The sequence below is a fragment of the Protopterus annectens genome, chromosome 7.part0 (genome assembly GCF_019279795.1).
Source record: "Protopterus annectens isolate FY-2018-M chromosome 7.part0, PAN1.0, whole genome shotgun sequence".
NCBI lineage: Eukaryota > Metazoa > Chordata > Ceratodontiformes > Protopteridae > Protopterus > Protopterus annectens.
Window position 1 is genome coordinate 937,132,804 of NC_056739.1, and position 27,031 is coordinate 937,159,834.

A 27,031-nucleotide genomic window follows, 5' to 3' on the forward strand; every position below is an offset into this window, starting at 1 on the left:
TTATGCTCTTAAGGCCTTTATAATTTCAAAATATTTTGGTCCACATCCTCAGACATATGTCTGAATTGCATTGTAGTGACTTCTTGGCAACATGTTAAGTGGATTGTATGGCTCGGTCATTATATTAATGTCCGATGTTTACGGCATTTACTCTTTCCATATGGTCTACAGGATGGCTCTACAATTGTCGGTAGACCACTGTTCTTGGTAATGTACCTTGTTGGGTCTTGAAAGCGTGGCGAATTCTTTGATTGTCTTTCGCAGGACTGTTTATTTGTCTTCAGTTCTTGCTTAGATCAAGCTCAGATTTTGACAGCTCATCCCCACGTTCAACAGTCCTTTTTGTTTATGCCTTGTCTTGACTGTGACCGCTTCACTTCTAACAGGGAGTTGTACAGGTATATTCTCAGAGATTGCACATTTTAAACGTTTAAAATATTTTAATTTGTCCACATAGGACATGACCCTTTCTTGTTCAATTGGGGTACATTTAATATATTCAGTAGTCGTTGACTCTGTCTTGTACAGTATTTAGTTAACCCTGACGAGCTGGTTCAGCGGCACCTACATATGTAGGATTTTTGCCTTGGTAGCACCAAGTTTAGATTAGATTGGTGTTCCCTTTGACAACGGCACTATATTTCATGTTTATTTTCTACTTAGGGTTTTATGGTGTGTGCAAGCTCTGACCGGACAGGTTCCGGTATGTTTGTTAATGGTTTTTATTTACTCTAAGTTCTTTTAACAAATGATTCCAAGGCTTCAATTAAATGATCTAGTCCTATAATTTTTTGGAAGGACATCTTTTAGATTTAGAAGAAAATATGTGTTCATGTTTACACTGACTGTATCTTTAACAATGTTGCGCTGCCTCCCTGTTTGGCGCGCTTTTATGTTTAAAAAAAGAAACTGTCACAGATTTTATTTTGTACTCTGAGGAAGCTACACCAGGGGTTGTAGCGAAAACGTTGCTTGTTTTTCTAATAAAAGGTGCGTTTAGACTAAATATCGCTGAGTGGACCTGTGGCTTTCTGATTTCGCTGATACAGTCTGTTTTTTCTTGGTTTTTCGGTTTCAGCAACAGTTTGTTTTCAGTGTTTGTGGTATGGCTACAGGGTTATCGGAAAGTCCTGGCAGCCCGAATATTTTCGGGCCTCATACTGAGCAGCAGGAGACTAACAAGGACATGAACAGTATGTTAGCAGTTATTACAAAAAGACTTGACATGCTTTACGGGCGTATGGACCAACTAGATTCCAGGATTGGGCAAGGTCCATTGAACAACAGTACATCGTTTATAGGTGCTTCTCTTTCGAACAGCTCTGATTTCATCACAGCAGCACAACGCCCTAACCAAACGCAAACTGGAGGTGCTCCCACTACCCAGACTACAACATCAAATAGGACCGGACTTGGCCCTATTGGCAACAACCATCATCCGGTGCTTATTGGCGTTCCCTCCTTACAGGACTGGATTTCTGATGTCAACTGTGTTTCTTTCGGACAACAGGGAGAACAGGAACTACCGGCACAAACAGATTTTAATTCAATGGATTCAATGGTGAGCAAACTCCATTCCTTTGACAACAAGTTGGTTAAACTACGTAAATTACAACTAGAAGTTTCTTACTTCAAACAATGTGTGAATGATAAAATCATACCAAAGGGGTTACGTAGCACCTTCGCCCCTACTGGTCTCATAAATGATGACTGTTTTCTAAATGACTTAAGATCACTCTTTGATCAGCAAGGCCTCCAGCTTCTTGACTTAATTATTAAGCACTACTCCTTGCACATTTCAACATTAACTGCTCAACTGAATGACTTAGACAATTCCATTAAGGAAGACCTGGACTTTAACAACTTCAAATATGATTACACACGTATTTTCAACAGCATTGATGCCCTTCTTTTGAAACTGAAAGCTAATAAAATAAAAAAACTGAATCGGGACAACTTGGCATATCAACAAAATAAGGCTTATGAAAAACTTTTTCTCCCTCGTATTCATTCTGGGAATGGCCCACAACAAGGTACTGAACATGGTAGGCCTGACAATGAATTTGATTCTTATCAGCTTCCTTCAACATCACAAAACCCTTCGGGGCCTAACACAGGCCCCAGACGTAGTAACAGAATCCGGGCCAACCAATTTAATGCTAATAAGACCAGGAATAACAATTCGTCCCAGCCTGGTTCCAACTCTCCGTTTCAAAACCAGAACTCTGACCATACTGGTTTTTTAGGGACAAGATACAATACCAGGTATCAACATCAGAGGAGGAACTGGAACAACTGAGCCCCTTACTGATGGACAATAGGGGTGAAAACATACCCCCAGATTTACCTGTTATCTTAAAAAACAGCAAAGGTGACTTTAACATTTACAATTTTACTGATTTCAGAATTGAACAAGAATTGATTGACCTTCTTGCACTAGGTAATTCATTTGTCCCCACTTGTCACTTCAATCTCACTGACACCATTATTGATGTAAAACACTTTACGAGAAAACTAAACTTAAGGTTGTTATTTTCTTCCTCTATGCAGAGTGAACTAAACAGTTTAAGACTTTCAAGTGTTTATAATCCCCCCTTACATCCTATTCTAACTTTATTTGAAAAAGCTTGTGAGGTTGATTTAAGACACCTTGAAGCTCAGGCTAAATTTCTGGCAAGGAAACAAAACTTTAACATCACAAAAGAACAGCACACTTTACTAAGGGAACTTGAAAACATCCCTATTAGAGTTCTAAAACCTGACAAGGGTGGGGGGCTTGTCATTTTTAACAATGATGATTATTCAGAACGGATGCAGAAGATTCTTAACAGTCCAGCTTATAGGTCCTCCTCACTTAACGAAATGAATACCACATTTGTCAGAAATAGAGGTTATTTCAGGGACTTGTTTCTAGCAGGGAAAATCAATAGTGATGTCTATCATTTTATAGACATCACCTTATCTAAAACACCTATAATTTTCGGAATCCCGAAAATTCACAAAAATCTACAAGACCCACCAATCCGAGCACTTATTGATGGGAGGTCTTCTATGACCCACCCTTGCGCCCGATTGGTGGATAATATACTTTGTAAATATCTAAAAATGATACCCTGCATTTGCAAGGACTCTTGGTCCTTTCTTTCTAACATCAACCAATTAAAACTTGATCATGACTTCAACTTTTTGACAATTGACATTGTGGACTTATATACTTCCATCCCCCATCAGGAGGCATCAGAATGGGTTGGACTATTGTTACATGAACTAGGAGCTCCTCAAATGGAAATCGATACAGTAACTGAACTTATAGATATCATCCTTACATCCAATTTTTTTATCTTTGAGAACCAATACTTTCTACAGACTCAGGGTATAGCCATGGGCTCACCCTGTGGTACAACTGTAGCAAATATGGTAGTAGCCTACTGGGAGAAAAAATTTCTTCTTTCTAATCCCCAAGTAGTGAAACATTTCATCTACTACACGAGATACCTGGATGATATTTTTATCCTTTTCCAAGGTTCTGAACAGGACGCTATCTCTACTATTGACTTTATGAATGGTACCACACCATTCTTTAAGTTCACTTTTCACTTCTCAACTGACTCCATTGACTATCTGGATGTCTATCTTGAAAAGGTGGACTTGAATAATACATTACTTTCATCAATACACAGGAAAACTACTTATTGTAACTCACTTCTCCACTTTTCAAGTCAACACCCTTATAGACAAAAAAGATCAATAGTCAAGGGTCAGCTGATTCGGGCAGCCAGAATGTGTAGCACCATGGAACTGTTTGATAAGGAATGTACATTACTTTTTGATATGTTTTCAAATCGTGACTACCCAGGTGATCTATTGGAAGACCTCATTACAGAAGTTACCATTAAAAGACAGGAGGGTTTTTACAAACCCTTACTTTGTAACACGCTCAGACACTCTGGGGATGATCTTACAACTGAGGACTTAGATCCTACACTACTTCCTTCTTCTCTTTCTAGTCTAGAAACAGTCTCCAGTAATAAACAAAACAAGTTCTCTTTTAGTTTTATCACAGTGTACAACATGGACTCTAGGATCATTAATTCCATTCTATTTAAAAATTGGTACCTCATTTCTAGTCATAGTGGTTTAGGGGAAAAACTTGGGGACAAACCACTAATAGTCTATAGGAGGGGTAAAAATTTAAAAAATTTTTTGGAATCTAAAAAACATCTTGATTTCCATTCACGTCAGAAAGGCAGTTTCCCATGTGGTAACTGTAACTTTTGTAAATGCATCAGAACAGGGAACACACAGGTTGTAAATGGCAAAAAGATTATCTGCCATTACAAAGTCAACTGTAATACAAAATCTTTGGTTTACTTAGCACAATGTGTCTGTTGCCCAGCTTACTACATTGGGAAAACTGAGCAAAAATTTAAAGAGAGAATTTACCAGCATACCTATGCCATTAAAAAAGGCAAAGAAGACAACGCGCTCTCTAAACACATTTTACTTAATAAAGACCATAGTTTCCTTTTCTCTGCTATTGACCATGTCCCTCATAACATTAGAGGTGGTCCCGCTTCTATCATTTTGGAAACAAAAGAACTAGAGTGGCAATTAAAACTTGATGCATTCCAACCACCTGGACTAAATGATAATTGTAATATCTCCTGCCTACTAAAACTAAAGAGCTACCTGAGATAACACCACTTCTTGGGTTAGGTTTTCCCAAGACTACATTCACATGTCTTGGAGTTTGGTACACATTCTGGGATTGTCTCATTTAGGTGGTTTCCCCCATGACAATATGGTTCATGATTTGATTTTCATGCTTACTTTTCCTTGTCACATAATCTAGGGAGGACACTCTTGCCCAATCATTTGGTTTTTCATTTAGGGATTTTTTTAATCCCATGGACTTTCATGGCCCCGTTTTTTTGGGGCTTACGTTTATCATGGTAGAACACACGTGGTTATCTTGGTCCGGTTGGATTGGGTAAGGTCCTACACATCTTGTTGGTTAGCAACAACTTCCAGATTTTGAGGACTCCTATTGCTGGATTGTTACATTTGCTTTTTGCTCCCTTATAGGTTCGCACATTTTGCGTTTGACTGTTTGGTAAAAAAAAGGGGGGTTTTACTCTGGACCACCTGTTCTGATATTAACTGTGTATTGTCAGATTATTGTCTGCATGACGCAATTTTTCCTCAGCCCCTGTACCAGGGGGTCATGTGGGGCGTTAACGCCCCCGGTTGCTTTGCACGAGCTGGCTTAGACAGGTTTTCCTAATGGGGGATGCACCTTCTCAAACCTGGCATGGACTCAAAGGGGTAAGGTTGTATTAACTTATTATGCTCTTAAGGCCTTTATAATTTCAAAATATTTTGGTTCGCATCCTCAGACATATGTCTGAATTGCATTGTAGTGACTTCTTGGCAACATGTTAAGTGGATTGTATGGCTCGGTCATTATATTAATGTCCGATGTTTACGGCATTTACTCTTTCCATATGGTCTACAGGATGGCTCTACAATTGTCGGTAGACCACTGTTCTCGGTAATGTACCTTGTTGGGTCTTGAAAGCGTGGCGAATTCTTTGATTGTCTTTCGCAGGACTGTTTATTTGTCTTCAGTTCTTGCTTAGATCAAGCTCAGATTTTGACAGCTCATCCCCACGTTCAACAGTCCTTTTTGTTTATGCCTTGTCTTGACTGTGACCGCTTCACTTCTAACAGGAAGTTGTACAGGTATATTCTCAGAGATTGCACATTTTAAACGTTTAAAATATTTTAATTTGTCCACATAGGACATGACCCTTTCTTGTTCAATTGGGGTACATTTAATATATTCAGTAGTCGTTGACTCTGTCTTGTACAGTATTTAGTGAACCCTGACGAGCTGGTTCAGCGGCACCTACATATGTAGGATTTTTGCCTTGGTAGCACCAAGTTTAGATTAGATTGGTGTTCCCTTTGACAACGGCACTATATTTCATGTTTATTTTCTACTTAGTGTTTTATGGTGTGTGCAAGCTTTGACCGGACAGGTTCCGGTATGTTTGTTAATGGTTTTTATTTACTCTAAGTTCTTTTAACAATTGATTCCAAGGCTTCAATTAAATGATCTAGTCCTATAATTTTTTGGAAGGACATCTTTTAGATTTAGAAGAAAATATGTGTTCATGTTTACACTGACTGTATCTTTAACAATGCTGCGCTGCCTCCCTGTTTGGCGCGCTTTTATGTTTAAAAAAAGAAACTGTCACAGATTTTATTTTGTACTCTGAGGAAGCTACACCAGGGGTTGTAGCGAAAACGTTGCTTGTTTTTGTAATAAAAGGTGCGTTTAGACTAAATATCGCTGAGTGGGCCTGTGGCTTTCTGATTTCGCTGATACAGTCTGTTTTTTCTTGATATTTCAGAGTTGTTAGTTTCGTTATTTTGGAAGGACGTAATCATAGGTGATGGGGGGGGGGGGTTACTATTGGTTTACAGAAGAGTAAGACAGATGAACTGGGTAAAGGTTCACAGGTGGTGCTTAAGCCTGATAGGAATTTTAGCCTTTTTCCAGTAAGGTAGGCCAAGGAATTCAGGAGGAGGCGGATGGGAAGTTTATCTGAGTTGATCTTTTGCTCAGTAGATAGGAAGGGTCTGACAAGTAGTATATTCATACATTAAATTAGGAGGGTTTTCCATTGCATGGGATTTCCAGCAGATAGGTTTGCAGCTCACTCCTTTTGAATTGGCAGGGCTTCAGATTTAGCTAGAGAGGGAAGTTCCATTGAAGTTATTAAGAGAGTGGGGAGGTGGTCTTCAAATTCATTTTTATCATATATTAGATAAAAGTTGTTGGTTTGATTAATGATTTTCTTTTCTTCTTTTGTAGAAAAGCAGATTGTCATCCTGGGGCATTCGTATATCCACTGGGCAGGGAAACATGCATTGGTTAGGGAGGATGGTAAAAATTTGAGGTTATTTCAGGGACTTGTTTCTAGCAGGGATGGTCAGTGACTTGGCATGGTGTTAGGGGTCTTAGGTGAGATAGGTTGATGCATGAGTTTGAGCAGGTAAAACTAATGGTGGGGTGTCCTAGAATATTAGTGATTCATTTGAGAGACAATGATCTTGGAATTCTTTCTAAGAAGCGATTAGTAGATATTTATTCTACAGGATTTGTTGAGGTTACAGACGTTGTACCCAGGGATGGATATTGCTTGGTCAGAGCTGGTTCCTCGTTGGTGTTGGAGGAATGCTTATAGTTATAGGGCTATTGAACAGATCAGAAGGTTTATTAATCAGAGATTGACTAGGCAATTAAGAATTTTTGGAGATGCATACTATTGAACATAGAGATTTTTTGGATAATGATTTTGTTTTGTATCGAGCAGATAGGGTGCATTTGAATGAGGTGGGGTTGCATTTGTTTAACCTTCACTTGAAGTTGTTTTTAGAAGGCATGGTTGAGGATATGGTTTAGGAGGGGAACAGCGTGGGAGCAGGCTGGTGATGGAGAAGAGGTACAGGATTGTCCTTTTCTGTTTGCCCTCTAAGGAAGGTGGTCATGCATTGCATGGGGGAGTAAGTGAGCTGCTGGACGCTAGTTGAATAAAGGAGAATTCATTGGTTAATGGTTGGATTGGCAGGAGATGAGCAGGTACACTGCCTGTTTAAGGTTGGTGCGTAAGTAGGTACACATATGCACACACTCACGCCTAGGGCCAATTTAGAGTATCCAGTCCACCTACAGCATGTCTTTGGGATGTGGGAGGAAAGTGGAGCACCCACAGGAAACCTACGTGACCACAGGGAGGACATGTAGACTCCGCACAGAAGGCACCCAAGCCGAGGATCGAACTGGAGAACCACTTGCTGTGAGGCGGCAATGCTAACCGCTGCACCACTGTGGCCGCCCTGTTGTGAATAAAGTTTATTATTCAATAATATTCAATAAAGGTCGTCAAATGGCTTTATGTGTTTGTTGTGATTTATTTAAAGGGGGGGGGCAGGACAAACGAAGTTTGGGACAAACTAATTTGTCCTGGTCCCACTTTCAGGTAGTAAGGGTGGGGGGATATAGCTTTATGAGGATAATGATTTGAGTGTTTTGGTTGGTAGGTTATATTGCAGGGTTTGGGTTTAGTTGGTAAAGGGTTAAAGAGAAGGGGAGCGTATAGGAAGTGATGTAAGGGAGGGAGCGACTTAGAGTAGTGTTAAGTGATAGGACTTAGAGGAAGTAGGCACATTTTGGAATGAGTTGGTATCCCTCCCGTCCTCCCTTTGATTTTGGTTGGAAGATTTTGGGAATTTAAGGATGGAACAGAGGGACAGGATTGTCCTCTTCTTTTCCCACTCTAAGGAAGGTGGTCATGCATTGCATGGGGGAGTAAGTGAGCTGTTGGATGCTACTTGAATAATGGAGAATTCATTGGTTAATGGTTGATATGGCAGGAGGTGAGCAGGTACGCTGCCTATTTAAGGTTGGTGGGTGAGTAGGTACACTGCCCTGGTGGAGGAGGTAACAGGATGAGTAGGTATGCTGCCCTGAGGTATGAATCATCCAGGGTGAGTAGGTATGCTGCCCTGAGATCATTATCAATGAAGATAATTATTTCTGTTGTGAATAAAGTTTATTATGCAATAATATTCAATAAAGGTCATCAAATGGCTTTATGTGTTTGGTTGGTGTGATTTATTTAAAGGGGGACCGGGACAAATATATTTGTGTGTGTGTGTGTGTGTGTGTGTGTGTGTGTGTGTGTGTGTGTGTGTGTGTGTGTGTGTGTGTGTATGTGTGTGTGTGTGTGTGTGTGTGTGTGTGTGTGTTTGTGTGTATGGTCTACTTTCATTCACTGAAAACACATTTCACTGAATTTCAATTCACCAACACCAAATTGCTGAAAGGCCATATCAATGAAAACTCATTTCACCGAATCGCATTTCACTAAATGCAGAGTGCTGTAAGGCAAGTAAAATGTATATGCCCTTTTCTCTACTGTAGTGCTATCCTGGAATTAGTATATATACTTGGAAGAGGGGAGGTGGGGGGGTGAGAAGCCCCTCTCACCTAGTTTATTGTTAGCTTTCAGTAAAATGAAATTCATAAATATAAAAGCAAACTACCTGTGACCCCCCACACCCCCAACTATATATAATAACTCCAGGATCACACTACAGTGGGGAAAAGGGCATATATGTTTTACTTGCGTTACAGTACTCTGCATTCAGTGAAATGTGATTCGGTGAAATGAGTTTTCAGTGATTTGATCTTTCAGTGATTTGGTGTGGGTGAACTGAAATTCAGTGAAATGTGTTTTCAGTGAATGAAAGTAGATCCATATATATATATATATATATATATATATATATATATATATATATATATATATATATATATATATATATATATATATATATATATATATATATATATGGATCTATGTTTATACATCGAAAGTACATTTCATCGAAATGTAGGACATCGAACTCACTTTTCATGAGAGTACATTTTATTGAAAATACACTTTCGCAAAAACAAAAAAACAAACAAAAAAAAAAAAAGAACAACATGCCAAAAAACTAAAAAAATAACACAGTACTGACATTTATGCAGGGGAGCAACCCCCCCCCTGCACCCCCCACACCGCCTTACTTTAATATTCTCACTCTGAGATTGCACTACAGTGGGGAAAAGTGAAAATACCCTTATCCTCGCTCTACCACGATCTAAGCAACAGTTTGCTTAGTTGTACAATCAACAGTACGGTTGACGTACAACTAAAAATACATGCAAACAACTGTTTGCTTACTTACCTTTCAGAAAAAGTGCATTTTCGATGAAACTTACTTTCGATCATAAGACCAGGTCCCATATATATAATATATACATACACACACACACACACACATATATATATATATATATATATATATATAGAGAGAGAGAGAGAGAGAGAGAGAGAGAGAGAGAAAGAGAGAGAGAGATATAGATATATAAATATATAGATATATACATATATATTTATTACAAAGGAAAGAACAGACTTTCTTTTTTCCGGCTGCATTGGTGGAGTAAATAATGAGTGAACAGTGAGGAAAAGGAATTGAACATTGAGATTAATGAGTGAGATTTTTCAGCTGAAACAGAACTGTGGTCAATGACTTTGCCAGAATACCAAGATAAAAGCATTCAAGCTCGCAAACATCACTGGACATATGACGTATGTACTTTTTTGCAGAATGTTCTTTTTCATTTGCATGTACCATTCAAGCTAGAGTGTCAGAAACTTGTATTGATTTGAAAGTTTTTATATGGAAGATAAATTTGCAGTTTTTATTGAAGGATAATGTTATTTAGGCACATGTGAAAGTGCATATAGGTGGTAAGAAAAATAGTTTTAAATCCATCCACGCACAGTGACTTGTCAGTATTGAAAAGTGTTAGTGAGATGGAGATTTAGGAAGCACTACAACCTCATTTGTAAAGTCCATTTTGTAACACATCTAAACAAGACAGAAATACTTTAAATTAAAAGGAGTTAATGTTAGTAATATGAAAGTTGACAAGAGATTGAGACTGATGGTAATGGATAATTCTAGTTAGAGAGATGCCATGTTTGAGGTTTTGAGCATTGAAAAGACTACAAAGAAGGAATTCTAAAAGAAATTTACTTTAGGTATGAATATGTGGACAAAGTGCTAATTTCTTTTTAGAAGATAGGGTAGACAATAACACCTAAATTACTTGGTAGATACTGAATCTAGATTGACTTGAATACTGTGTATTTCTGGTATTTTAGAAAATATCTCCATGCCACCTTTCTCTTCCATTGTAAGTGGTAGAGCACTGTAAGACTAAGTCTGTTTCCGTGTGTGTGTGTGTGTGTGTGTGTGTGTGTGTGTGTGTGTGTGTGTGTGTGTGTGTGTGTGTGTGTGTTTGTAATATTCTGGGTCCACTTGTAACAGGACTAGGTTTTTATGTCTAAGACCCTTATGATTGTTTTTTAAACAAGTTGCACTGGTTAAACCAAACAAGTTCACATGAAGACGTGATCTGAGCAAATGTCTGTGTAACTTTTATATAATCACTTGTGTGCCTTCACTTGTGGCTAGCTACAAAATTACTGCATCTATGCTGTTTAGAAATCCACAGCTGATATAAATATATATTTTTTGCTGTAACTGTTTCAGTAATATTTAACAATCCTGTGCTGCTCTTAGGTTGCAGTTTTTAACAGTATTCTGCTGTGTTTTGTGAACATATCTCAGGGTTTAGTTGCAAGGTGTCTTTACTTGTCTTTACTTCTCTTCTGATTCAGTCTCTATTTTTATTTAAGAGTGAAATCTTGGTCAGTAGTGCTTTGTGTTTCTATCTGATTGCCCTGAGGGTTTAGCTTTATAAAAGCCTTTCATCCTGATGGTATAAATTGGGCGGCCACGGTGGTGCAGTGGTTAGCATTGCCGCCTCACAGCAAGAGGTTCTCCAGTTCGATCCTCGGCTGGGGTGCCTTCTGTGCAGAGTCTGCATGTCCTCCCTGTGGTCGCGTGGGTTTCCTCCGGGTGCTCCGGTTTCCTCCCACATCCCAAAGACATGCTGCAGGTGGATTGGACACTCTAAATTGGCCCTAGGTGTGCGTGTGAGTGTGCCTTCTGTGGAAGGTTGGGCGCCGGGCTGGCAACTCGACACTGTAAAACTCCACTGCCAATCAATGTGCAGACAAGGTGATCCGCTGTGGCGACCCCTAACCAGGAAAAGCCAAAAGAAGAAGAAGAAGAATCCTGATGGTATAAATTAATTAATTCTGTGAGGTTTCTGCTATTTTGTGGCTTCACCTCTGGCTGGCTACAAGAATTACTGGATCTAAGCCATTATGAAATCCAAAGCTGATATAAGTATATAAAGCTGATATAATCATACATTTTGCTCTGTTTCAGTGATATTTAACAATCCCATGCTGCTCTTAGTTGCAGTGTTTAATCATATTCTGCTGTGTTTTGTGAACATATCCCATGGTTTAGTTCCAATGTTTCTTTACTTGTCTTTACTTCTGCTTTGATTCAGTCTCCATTTTTTGTCCTACTCACCTGTCCAGTTGTTGTGTTCTTAAAAGTTGGTGGCTTGTGAGGTGTCAGCCTCTTCTACAAATTTAATATTGGACACTCCTCCCAGTCACAGCACATCAGCTCATTCTATTTTATACAATGTGATAATTTAGGAAGGCCTACCCCCTTAGTTTCTTAACCTTGAATTATCTTCCATTTCCTTCCTTCCTACTTAACTAAAGAAAAAAAACTTTATTCAGCTGCTTTTACTGTTTTTTGTCTCTTCCTCCTTTATTACTTTATCTTGCTTTTACTGTTTGTTCTTGAAGTGTTCAATTGCATTTATTCTGCTGCCTTTATTACTACTTCTTAGTAGCCTGATTAAATTGTAATTGCTACTCTAGGCATCTTAGCTTTGGTTAAAGGATGTGGGCTTCAGACCAGTTATTATATATGAAGAAGGTTTGTTGTCTACACTATTATGGGAGGAGAGGGTAGCATCTCCCCTTCTGAGCTGGGGATTGCTGCATGACAGCCTAGTGTGCCTGCTGTTCTAAGTATCTTTGTACTGGTTTAAGCACTTGGGTTCCAAACCAGTTATTTTACATTAGGAAAATTTGTGAACTAGTCTCTTGTGGCAGGAGAGTATAGCTTGCACTCTTCTAACCTGGGAATTGGTGGTTGAAGGCTCATTGTGTCTGCTATTCTTAAAGTGTTTTAGTTCTGGTTTAAACACTTAGGCTCCGAACCAGTTACTTTACATTGGGAGGGTTATGGTCTGGACTCTTGTGGCATTGAAGTGTGGCCTATGCCCTTCTAATCTGAGAATTGCTGGTGAAGGCTCATTGTGCATGCTATTTTAAGTGTCTTTATTCTTGTGTAAGCACTTGTGTTCCAAACCAGTTCATTTACATCCTGAGGGTTTGTGGTCTAAACTCTTGTGGCAGGAGAGGCTAGCTTACACCCTCCTGGCTAGAAATGGCTGGTTGAAGAGCTTTTATGTCTATTACTCTGAAGTGTGTTAGTTGTGCACCAAAGCCAGTTGTTTTAAATTAGGAAGGTTTGTGGTCCAGACTCTTGTGACAGGAGAGTATGGCATACACCCTTCTATGCTGGGAATTGCTGGTGAATTGCTGCATTATTTAAGCAGTTTTCTACTGTTGTGAAAGTGATTTTCTGCACTTGGAATTTCTAGTACGTCTGCATTTTACAGCATAGGATATATTCAGACTCACTGAATCTAGACTGGTATCACTTGAGCAATAAAATCAGTTCTTCACTGAGATACTGAAATATCTGATGCATTCATTGCTTCCAACTAACAATAAGTGCCTGTTGTTTGCTCTAATATTGCAGTTGAGAGAGCATTTCTATTGACTAGTTTGAGCTAAAAGGCTATTTTTCTTGTTTTATAATAAGCCCCACATTTGCACTTGGTTGCTTGTAGCACTACATCATGTACTGCCACATAGAGGAGGTTACCGTTGGTGGCTATAGACGCAAACATTTTGTTTAAGTTTTCCTTAGCACTTTGCTTGTGGTACTCTAAAGGTTTCTCATGCCTCTGCTCTACTGTCAGGTGGAACACTAAACCTAGCCTCAGAGGTACTGACATACCTCTCATCCACTAGTCACACCTAAGTGTGACCACTTTTCCTGATCATATAAAGTTACTTATCACTATGGATGGACAATGTCCTACAGTTTCCCCAGTCAGCCTGGTTGACATGGGCATCCTAAGGCAGTGTAACAACTGCCTCATGTTCACTGACAACCCTTTACTCCTAGTCCACACAAACACAACATGTGAGAGATGCAACTATATTAAGAAACTTGAGTCCATGCTCTCTCACACACCAGTCAGTACATATGACAATGAGTGGGCTACCAGCATGCACACCTCATCTTCTACTCCACCCAAACCCACATCACATATACCTACATATGCAGAGGTCCTCATCAGAGACATACCTAAACACCAGAGACCTCCCAAACACAAACACAAGCACTCTACACATAATACTTCCTCTGCAGAACTCATTACACATAATAGCTCAGGCACCAGTGTCTCAGTAAACCTTTAAGGCAAAACACAAAATCAAACATATTAGACATAGGTGATTCCATCATGAGACACACTAATGTCCCTCTCACCAGGCTGGATAAGGAAAAGGTCACAGTCAGCTGTCTGTCTGGTGTCAGGATACTCCATATCACACATGCACTCGAGTATCTGAAAAAACAGCTACTGTTATGACTTTGTCATAATCCATAAAATATGTTGCGCTCCCCAACAAATAAACCAAGTAAAACGAAATAAGATCCATGCAGGTTGCACCTGTATTCCTCCAACAGCGGAACTGAATGAAGTGAACCAACCTGAGGTACAGATAAAAAAACCTTCTAATAATCACATAGATTAAGTGCTTTCATCTTTTTCTGAGGTCATACGTCCCCTGCCCTAATGCATTGAACTTTTAAAATACTTTTTTTGTTTCCATGAGCGGCAGCTAGAATGCTCCAAATAGGAGTTACTTAATGTACGTTTCCTAAAAATTATAGATTTGAATCCTGCTTCTGAATGTTCTACATAGCTGTCTAGATATGCTATACCCTGTTTTCTATATGTGTGGGTGAACTTCAGGTAAGTACTAGGCTTATTTCTTCTTCTTCTGGCTTTTCTCGGTTAGGGGTCGCCACAGCGGATCACCTTGTCCGCACATTGATTGGCAGTGGAGTTTTACGGTGTCGAGTTGCCAGCCCAGCGCCCAACCTTCCACAGAAGGCACACTCACACGTGCATCTAGGGCCAATTTAGAGTGTCCAATCCACCTGCAGCATGTCTTTGGGATGTGGGAGGAAACCGGAGCACCCGGAGGAAACCCACGCGACCACAGGGAGGACATGCAGACTCCGCACAGAAGGCACCCTAGCCGAGGATCGAACCGGAGAACCTCTTGCTGTGAGGCGGCAATGCTAACCACTGCACCACCGTGGCCGCCCAAGTACTAGACCTATTTAAATAGCCTAAATTGCTCAATACACTCATTGGTACTTTTCCAAAGGACAAAAATATTGTCCAAAAATGGATGTAACACCTAATGTTAGCCATAAATCTACTATTGAAAATGATTTTGTCTTCCCAGTCCAATAGTACAAGGTTGGCAAATATGGAGGCATATGCTACCCCCATAGCCCCACCTTTTGTTTGTTTATAAAGTTCACCTTTGAAAAAAATAAAATTGTTATCTAGTACCAAGGACATAAATTTCACTAAGAGTTTAATCTTCTCCCATTCCATACCTCCATATTCCTTTATGCTACTGCTAAAGCTTTCAAGCCCTTCATCCTTCGAAATGCAGGAGAACAGGTCAATGACATATATGGTTAAAAATATTAGGTTCCTCTTCCGAATTCCAGTTTTTAATCTACTTAGAAAATCCCAAGAATCCTTTATTAAGTGTTGTACTTTACCATAAATATATTTGAAAGATCTATCACTACCTCTACTACCAGAAATGAAAAGGGGGATCTGTTATATTTTTGGGAATTTTGGGTATACCTACAATAGTAGCCAATATAGAATGTTCAACCTTCAAAAAGTTATATAAATTCTGAGAAATTCTATCTTCCAATAAAAACTCTTCCAAATATAAGTCAATCCGATGATGAGCAAAACTGACTTCATTTTTTAAATTACTTCATAGGTCCCTGTGCTGTTCAATATTTCATATATTTTATTATGACATTCTCCACTATCATATAACACTACACCTCCACCTTTGTCTGGTTTCATTATACGTATATTGCTGTCATCAGTTAATCGTTTCAAGATTTACCATTCATTGTTACTCAAATTGTTCTTATACCTATTGTGTTTATACTTATCCTGTAGTTCATACAGTTCTTTTGAAATAACCCTCTCCATAGTTACCAAAGTCAAATGCAAGGGTGGATTGAACTTACTTTTTTCTTTAACTTTACATCAGTGGTATGATTTTGATGCTCCTTAAAATAAATAGCTATATTAAGCTTCCTTAAATACAATTTCAATTCAACCAAGGTATCTGTCAAGTTAAGTCTAGTGGTTGGTACATTGTGCATACGCTTAGAGAATAAATCAAAGTGTTCCTTTTCAAGCTTCAGTGAAGTGTAATTTTAAATGTTAAAGCTACCTAAGGTATATATAACGCCTTGATTTTTCATTATTTTTGCATTATGCTGTCCACTCAGTACCTGCCCTAATACCTCGGCCTCCATCTTGGTTCCTGTTTCTCCCAATAATTTATTTCCTATCCTTAATTTCTCCAATCCTGATGATAGTTCCCCCTTCTTTGGCCTCCATGCCAAAAAAAAAAAAAAAAACTGTTGCTAGTCCTATGCTTTCCTTGTCGGTCATACAAAGCTTGTTTTTCATTTTGATCATTTTTCCTGTAATACTCCTTATGACTATTCTTACTAAACTCCCCCTATTATTTTCCCTTTTCCAGGGATAGACATTATTTGTTTTATAATGCCCTAAATCTCTATCAATTGTTTCACACTTTTTCAACATAATCTTGTCACACTTTTTTCAATATATTCACATTGCTTCCTATACCTTCTTTCAATTCAGGAAAAAGTAAATCATTAGTTATAGAAACATTCAACATTTCTACTTCTTCAATCAATGTACATAACTTTGAATCATTACATTTTATTAAGAATTTCATATACTTAAAGCCAAAAACCATCAAATATTTTGTTACATTCATTTCATGCTTCCTCAGTGAGTTCAATTCCCAATGGTTCCTTAAAGAACCTTAATACCACATGTACTTGCCCCAAGTTCAATACAACAATTTAAATAAGTGTTGTCCATTTGCAAACATTTGACTTTATCTAGTTTCTTTTCCATTAAATAAATCATGTCCTTCAGAGTACAAGATTAATTATGTTCAAGTTGTTTCTTAGTACTATGTACATCAGAGTTATTACGAAACAAAAAAATTATTGTCCAAAAATTTCTCAGTGGCAACCTGTGTGCTGCCTTTCCTTTCTTCACCTACACTCCGTTTACATGTACATTGCAAATTTGCAAAGTTAGAAACAGTACCTGTAGTAATAGTGTCCTTGTCAGCAACAGCTGCATAGGTCCATTTTGGGACAGTTCTCTTTGGTCTAGCCCAATATTTTTCGAATTATTTAACCACTATATCCTCCTGTTCAGTAGATATTTTGTTCAACTCAAGGGTACTATGTAAATTGATGGCAACAGCTCCTAAATTAACAGAAAAAAACATTAGTCCCCAGACTAGCACGACGAGCGCCATTATCCTGGTAGCCTGCTCCTACCTCTAAGGCATCGCATCCGACTGAGGCATTTCCTGCCTTCGTTGGTCATTGCCGGGATCCAGCCTGCATCTCTGATTGGTTGAACACCTCAATCAATCTCATTAGTTCCCCTTAGAGGATAGCCACCTCTAAGTGAAGCCTGCTGAAGTCCTCCTTCCTTACAAGAGAAAAAAACTAAAACACACAAAATACATTGTACTCCCCAACAACTAAACCAAGTAAAATGAAATAGGGTCCACGCAGGTTGCATCTGTATTCCCCAACAGTGGTATTGAACGAAGTGAACCAACTCAAGGTACAGATAAAAAAACTTTTAATAATCACATAGATTAAGCGCTTTCATCTGCTAAACCACAGACTTCCTAAGAATCAATTTAAAATGCCATCAGATGTACTTAAATAGTTGCTTGCAACCAATAAAATCATTCAATTATATATTTAAATAATCTGTCATTTAAAGAGACAAGAATAGAACATGTTTCTCTATGTAAACACTCATTGTGACCTTACCTAAAACATATTTCACAAGAATGATACATATTACTATAATTTATAAAATTATATCTGAGATCTGATCACAAATTGGTCTGATTCAAAATAACTATCACACCTGCCCCCCCCCCCCACACCCACAGCAACTAAAGTAAAAAACTTCTCCAAAGCAGATTATAACCTTTTATGAGATGGTATAAATAGCTTCACTGAACCTCCTCACTCAGATGGAACTGGCAACTATGCCGAGCTCTACACCAATGTTTTAAATGAACACCTGTATACCTGCATTGACTCAGCTGTACCTGATAGGACCAAAACTAACTTCTCAAGGAAGAGCAAACCTGCCTGGTGGACAATTGCCATTAACAGGCTTTACTTTACAATAAGAAGAAAGAATTGCTGTCTAATAGTAAGAGGGAGGGAGCCTTCCTAAATTAGAAACACTTCCTCCTCATCTTAAACAAGCAAATAAAACTTCTTTCGAAGTCCTCCAAGGCAAACTGGAAGTCCAAATTAGATTCATCAACAATGGACAACCACAAGGCATTCTTTAGTTACATCCTTAACCTAAAAGGAAAGGCTCAGATTTGTGCCAAACTGGTAGTTAACAATACCACATATACTCAACCTGTGGACATAGCTAACCTGTTGGTCAACAGGTTATGTGAAAACTTCACTTCCCTATCCCTGCCACATGTACAACATGACATCCCTACTTCCTGTACCCTACGTTGTATCTCTAAAGAGCAGGTCATACATGCCCTATTTAAGGTCAAAAATACAGCATCTATGGGACCTGATAACATCCCAGGCTGTGTTTCCTACATGGGCTCCAACATGAATTATCAATAACATTAGATACTCTTTTCAATCATAGTCTAAGCACCAGCTTCATACCAGCTGAATGGAAAACAGTCACTATTATTCCCTTGCACAAAGTCGGTGTTTCCACTGACCCCAGAAACTTTAGACCTATTAGCCTGACTAGCCTTATCTGCAAGACAATGGAGCAAATCATTATGGACCTTATCAATAAATATATAGGTAATCTCCAAACACTGGACTCTACTCAGTTTGGATTTGTCAAAGGGAGATCATGCTTGTTAAAATTGGTGGACCTCTTTGAAACAGTCACCAAGGCCCTGGATGAAGGGGAAATCTGTGCATACAGCCTACCTGGACCTAGCCAAGGTATTTGACACTATCCCCCACTCAGGCACCATTGACAAACTCACCCAACTAGGTTTTACCCCTTATATTGTTAGATGGGTCACTAATGGCTCACTGCTAGAAATCATATAGTCAAAATAGGAGAGCCCACCTCCAACAGCAGACCTGTAACCAGTGGTGTTCCAGAAGATCAGTCCTGGGACCTCTACTGTTTGGAATCTATTTCTTTGAAGTACAAGCAAAAACTAAAGGTCTATGACTAGGAGAAGTCATACAATCTCCAAATGATGGCAACACCCTACAAGAGGGTCTTACACAAGCAAATGATCAGTGCCAAAGTCATGGTCTTAAACTCATGCAAAAAATATATTATTATTCCTGTTGGTAAAAGCAATGTTCCTGCTAATTACCACACATTAATAGCAACACCTTAAGTACACACTCAGTGGTGAGCGGCCTGTGCACACAGGTTGACAGCAACCTTACATTTGACCACCATGTCTCCACAGTGGTAAGAAGGCCATTCTATATTGCTCATCTCATAAGTAAGGATATTGCCTCCAGAAAAAAGATGTTATAATCTCCCTGTACTCTTCCCTCATCAGGCCAATAATTGAGTATAATGCCCCTTTTGGTTTGTACCTTTTCAAGCACCTGCAGCAGTTGGAGAAACCACAAAGGTTCCTCACAAGGAAAATTCAAGGTCTTCAGCATCTGTCCTATGGGGATCATCTGATAGCACTGTCACTTTATTCTGTTTCATACAGACTACTCAGAAGTGATCTCTGCCTTGCATACAGGGCAATCTCTGATCCTGCTTTATTAGAAATGTTGCATATCCACAAGTCAAATGGTACACAGGTTACTTGCACTAAAGACCTTAACCTGGTATATGACATTAATACATTTTATTGATTTATTTATTTTTATTTTACGTTTGTTTACTGGGAAAGTCCAACTGGACAGTAATTGCCAGTTTTCAGTGGAGGCCCAGGGAGGAAAAGGTCCACATAGTACATCATCTTACAAAAATATTCAGATACAGAAAGCATGTAACATAGTAACAAAAATCAAGCTAGCTTGTAAAGTTCTTTACAGAAATATTCATGTAGTCCTTTTGATGAACATTTAAACAATAGCAAAGAAAAAAGCAAGCTAGTCTCCAAGGCTCTGTACAAATATATTCAGTGAAGACCTTTTGTCCAACATTTGAACAACGCGGATAAAGTAAAATACAGATGGTTACCTAAGATTATGATACACTATGAAGCATCAAATCTGTTGCTACAAGAGAATTTTTTTTTTATGTAAAGCACCTTTTGTAGTTACCTTTGAAAAAGGACTGGGTATTTGTTAGGTTAGTCTGAGTCTTGACAGTTACATATCTAAGAATTTCATAGATGGGACTTCAGCTGATTTTTGAAGTTAAGTTTGTTATTTTGCATTCTGATTCCACTAGAGAGGGAATTCCAGATTTTGGCAACTACCCTTGAGTAGAGGGAGTCACCAGACATATATTTGCCTTTGGATATTTCAACTAGCATTTTATTTGTGGATCTTAAATGGCGATTGTTATCGTAGAGATTCAATAGGCCTGCTAGAGCTGATGTTTTATTGAGGTGGTACACTATTTGATGTTCCATTCTAAGTTGATTAAACTTCAATAGATTAGGCAGTTCTAGCCAGCCTAATTGTTTAAGGGATAGACTGTGATGGGATCAATATGATTTGATGGTGTCAAATTTTAGTATCTTGTTGTAGCAAGTGGCTAATTTATTTTAGGCCACCTTTGTTTAGGTTGGTTAGAACAGGGGATGCATATAGTAGTGTGGAAAGTAGGAGAGTTCTGACTATGATAACTTTAATGTCAGTGGTTAGGTAATTTTTACATCGGTAAAGGGTGCTGAGTTTTTTTGAACTTTAGTTATGGTCTGGGCTATATGTTTATCAAATTTAAGATTTTGGTCAACGATTATTCCAAGGAGTTTGGTTTGAGGCACTGCGGTGATGAGGGTGTTGTCCTTTGAAAATATTTGAAAAGGATATTTGAAAAGGGGGGATGGAATCAGTAGCCTTTGAGGGGTGGAATAGTATACATTTTTTATGGGGAGGGATTTAGAGTAAGCGAGAAATAGAATAAGAGAGTTTGACAGCCAGGTTTCTATGGAGGTGAAGGATTCCTGTTTTTTCTTGAAGAGTTTGGAGAGAAGAAGGTGTGCAGATTAATGTGACATCATTGGTATATTGTACCAAGTTTGAGTGAAGTGTGGCTCTGTGTAGTTTGTTTGTGAATAAGGTGAAAGACAGGGATCCAAGAATAGACCCCTGTGGTACACCTAAGGTAACTGGGAGGAGAGTAGATAGGGAGTCTATCCATTTTACAGCTTGCTGATGGTTAGAAAGGTAGTCTTTAAACCAGATCAGGGTGGAGTGATCAAGACTGAACTGAGATGATGGTGAGGTTTATTATGAGAATCCATATCAAATGCTGTAGATAGGTCTAGAAAGACAGTCAACACTAGATTACCTAGGTTTTATTGCTGATTGACACAACTGGTAAAACTGAGGAGAGCAGTGGTGGTGCTATGGTGCAGGCAAAATCAATGTTGTGTTTTGGCAAGCAGGTTGTCGACTAAAAGGTAGTTTAGTACCTGAAAGTGAATGCGTTTTTCCAATATTTTAGACAAAGGGAGAGTATGGTACCACCATTATGTAATGGAATTATGTGGGAGATTTTCCAGAGGAAAGATACTGATTGCTCAGCTATGGATCTGTTGATTAGAATACAGACAGGGTATTGCTTTGGCAGTGATCCATAGGTATTCAGCTTGGAGTTTGTCTGCTGCAAGAGTAGTTGGTTTTAGTTTGGATAGGTGTTTATAGATGGGACAGGTTGGGAGTGGTTTGAGTGAAAAGAGGTTCTGGTTGTTTCAGAGGTTATGTAGATCTGGGAAGCTAGTGGGGTAGGAGTGGGTAATCAGTTTAATAATTGACTTGAAGAAGTAGTCATTGGATTGAGTTGTTATGTTGCTGAGGGTGTCATTTGTGTTTGGGGAAGGAGTGCCTGTTTTACCTGGTTGCAGAATTTTGTTAATGGCTGCCCAGAATTTCTGCGGGTTTGAGTTGTATTTAGTTTGGGTGTCAGATTAGTGAGTTTTTTTATCATTCTTTATTTATTTATTTATTTATTTTGCTTTATTTCTTAGTTCAAGGAATAATTGTCTATTTGAGCAAGTTTTATTATTATGCCAGGTGTCCCAGGCCTTGTCTCTTTCTTTTAGAAGTAGGCGAGTGGATTTGGTGATAAATAATATGGAATGGAATAAAACCTGCTGGAGGGGCATATTTGTCTCCCAGAGGTTGCCAAACCTTTGGAACAGACTCCCACTTCATGTCAAACAGAGTACCTCTCTGGCCCTCTTCAAACGCAATCTGGACGATTAGATGGGTGACCATAAATTCATCCTGAGAGTTCCACCTGTGTCCCTCTTGGACAGGGGCAATAGGTACTGATCATGGAAATAAGGGGAAGAACTTGGCTAGGCTTGTAAGGGCCCTAGGGCCATTAGCTTAGTAATTTCCTATGATCCTATGATCAGAATAATAAGATATTACATAAATGTAAAAAAATAAAAAAATTCAAATGGTTAGAAGTTATGTAACTAAAAAAGTTTTTCTAACAATAAACATAATATGATTTGCACATAATTGCTTTTTGCAGAGGTTTGGCTAGGTTTCAATGTCAGCCACCTGAGTCACTTTTCTGGAGGTGCAATCACTCTTAATTGCATTACCAATACTGAATGCTGACATTACATTTGCAATCTGAACTTAAATGCTGTAGTGCCCTGTACTCTCTGTGCATTATCAGCACTAATTATGCCAGTATTGCAGCTGCACTCAGAACTGAAGCAATTTGCTACAGTTTAAAAGTACAGGTCAGGGTGTTAGGCTTTCCTGATTGGCTTCAGACAACATTGAATACCAACAGTTAAACAACATGTTTGAAGCTATAGGTTATGCCATCAGATTATTAAAGCAGACAATTTCTGAAATGAATCTGGGGAGGAAAGATCAGGATGCACATCTGACTAAGTATGGCTTACAAAGCCAACACATAAAATAACTTAAAAGAATTTAGGCATGCCTTTTTTACCCCATTTACTATTGATTCCCACATTATTAGGAAAATGATTTAGGAAAATGCAGAATTTTTGAGAATCAGTGAAGATACAATAAAAACAATGATAAAGAATCCATTATTTGTGCATAGGAGTGTTAAAAATCTTCAAATGAGTTTGCAAAGAAGACATCTGGTTGGTGTATCTGTTGGAGCTAACAGACAATAAGAAATGTATAAATGTGATTTGTATGAGTCTTTTAGGTATATGTATGTGCTGCCTTGTTCCACAAACCCTCATGAATATACATAAAAGACTCATTCAGACCACATTTATCTAGAAAGAAGGAAGATAAGGTGAAAAGCATAGTGAGTATTAACAATATGCCAGTGGGTTAGTCAAGAGGTGCACTGTAAAATACTATAAGAGTTTGGTGAGGTACATTCCCTGAAATCATGAAAAGTGCAATTCAGTATAAGAGGAAGGAGCAGAAAGAAATACTACGAACTCCGCCATGCATATGGTTTAGTGTGCAAGAATATGGGACAGAACATGAAAGGAATAAGTGGAAATATGAGAGGTAACAAGAAAGCAGAATTATGAATCGATGGAGAAAGAGGCAGACAATTTTAAAAATAGAAGAAATTCAGTGCCTATAGTTTAAGGAAAGAATGGTTTAAATTCTGAAATTGAAACAAATGGCTCATGCCTGCTGACTTCAAGATTTTAAAATGCTGGTGTCACATTAGTGATTTGACATGGCTACTCATGATAAGAATGTCCAGTATGTAGCACTGATGTGAGAAAAGTAGATTACCCACTATAGATTAAATCACTTTATATAGGGAACAGAGTGTTACAGGGTTCAAGAAAGGGGTTTAGCCCACTGCAACACAATGTGGCTGTATTCATAGCTGGAATAAATTCTAAGAGGAGAAGAGGTATACAGAAGCTTTCAATAAGGCTGTTATTCATGATGATAAATATCAATCATATTATTAAAATTAGCAGGCAAAAAGCCTATCTGCTAATATAGGCATTTAATATCTGGGACTTAAAGTCCTAATCTCTTAAATTGCACAGGCAGCACATATAAGCGCTGATATTGTATTTAAAGATGACTTTATATATCAGTCTGCAATATGCAAATTTATCTGCAGATGAAGTATATTTGGAAGGTGACAAGTTCTCACCTGAATCAATTCTACACAACAGAATGCTGCTGGAAACATGGCTGAGTATAGTGATGAAAAAAATATTTGCTAGATACTGACCTGAAAAAAATAAGTCATATCACACTTCACAATTTCACAAGATGAAAATGCATGCTACGTATAAAAATGCAGGCATATGTCTACAATGTACTTTAGCTAAAGTTTTAATACAAATTCATGCAAATTATTGACTTAAAATGAATAGAAAATTGACACATTCTTAAATATAAGCATTTTCACAACTATTACAACATTCACTTAATATAATGCGTCTATATCATATTATCATACGATGTAAATAGCGAACGCTATTTCATTGTACCGATAATATCGAAACATCAAAATATCGAACAAATGGAACAGCAGATTTTTTTCCCAGGGAAAAAAATAAATAAACTTAAACACAAATTTAAGTGGGGGGCTTCGCCCCCACACCCCCCTACTTAAATATACCAAATCTGAGATTGCAACATAGTGGAGGAAATGGCAAAGTCCCGAAGGAATTTTTTCCCTGGGAAAAAATTCGATGTTCCATGACTTTGCTATTTTGCCATTTCGACAGTATCGGATCGACTAAATAGCATTCGCTATTTAGTCCATTCGATAGCGTCATATAGACCCAATATAATATACTTGGCAGTTAACTAAAATGCAATATTTTCCTTTATACTTCATGTTAATTCACATTATACTAAATATTTAAAATTAAATCATGTAGTGTGCTTCATCTTTTTTCAGGGAAAATGTTGATAACAACCAATTCTGAAAAAATGCCAGTAATCCTGATTGCCTTAAATAGTTTATATAACCAGAGGACAAATGTCTTACAATTATCCTTTAAGAAAGAATTTCCCAATCATTTGTGCGAACATATTAACAAAACATGTGACAGTTTAAAATTTTAATTAACTAAACGTTACTTTTCCAAATTCACTTTCAGCATATAACACAAGGCACTGTTTTATGCATTTCAAAAAATTGTTTATGATGCTGGATATATTGCTACATTGCTGCATATTTTGTACATTCTCCCTGAAGCATAAAACAGTATTCATATCTTATAGAACTTTACAAAACATATTGTAGAAGCAGGCTGGTTGCTGCATAAACTTCCAGTTGCATGTTTTTTCTGATACGTACTACTTTGTGTCTGTGGATAATGCTGTGAAAACATAACATATTTCCTCAGTCTTTCCACTGACTTACTCATTCTACCTATTTGTCTAGTATGAATTTGAAAGTAAAAGGCCTTCAGGTGATAAATAATAAATGAAATACTGTGCCATCAGACAAAAAGGGGAAAAAAAGAAGTTAGAATGCTAAAGGAAGCACTATATGAAGGAAAAAAACTCCCCAGGGAATTAAAAAAAATGAGACCATTTCCTTCTAACAGTGATATTTTGATGTATGAAGCAAAATTTAATTACATGCATTACATTAACACATTTTCAAGCTGCAAGAAACCAAATAGGATGTGCAGCAATGTAATAAGAGTAATAATAAATTATATATAAAATTCACATGTGCACATGCACACACTTTCTTTTTGATTTCAGACTTTCGCAGTACAGACCATTGTCTGAAACTGTTTTTACTTTTGCTATACTTTGGGTAATGAATGCTGTTTTTTTCATTTTTAATTTTATTTTCTTTATATTTATATCTATTAGTCTTAGTTTTCTTTGTTCATTTTAGCTTTACTCACTGTAGTTTTCTTTCATTAGATCATGTTTAGTCGGAATTTTGCTATCATCTTTATTGTACAGATTAGATTATGACGTTAAGTTTTTTTTCCAAGTCACTGGGATAACATGGGACATCTTCACACTTTCTATAGAGGGGCAGGTGTTTCCACTTTATCTGGTCCACTGCTCTTGATTAGCAGTTCACTTAGAGGTGGGGGGGGGGTTAAAGGGGCCAGCTTGGTGGGTCTGGCCATACAAAGTGAATTGATTTGGTCTGGGCTTTGCTCAACCTGAAGCTCTCAGTTCCTGGTTTGATTTTTCTTCTTCTTCAGTAATACACAAACTTTATTCCATTGGGTCAGGCCAGCAGGTTTATAGTCCTTCCTGTTATCAACTTACTGAAGTCTTCCCGGCATGATCTGATATATCCATTATAACTGGTACTGGATTTGTATATTGTTTTCTTTTTAGGTTTTCAGATTATGATGATGATGATGATTATTATTATTACTATTATTATTTTAGTTTAGTATAAGATAAGCTATGGTGTAACTTCGTTGAAGGTTGTGCATCAGAGCTGGCAACTCAGTACATAAAAATCTACTGCCAATCATTAGCGGACCGGAGTTCCGCTGTGGCGACCCCTAACCGGGAAAAGCTGAAAGATACAACAACAACAATAAGATAAGCTATGGTCTTTGATGGGATCTTCATTTCTCTAGGGTAAAAGACATTATTTGTCCATTGTGGGTCAGGTTGCAAAGGTAGGCTTTTCATTACCTATGATGACTCTGGTGCTTTTATGTTTATGTAGGGTTAGCAGATATCTGATCGGGGCCTTGACACCAGCTCTGGCTACTTGGAGTGGGAGAGGAGGTAACATTTACTTGGATTCACTTATTCTTTCTTCTTTCAGACATATTAAACCAGACGATTTCCTCAGGTATGGGGCATGCTTAGCTCTAACATAGATTTCTCT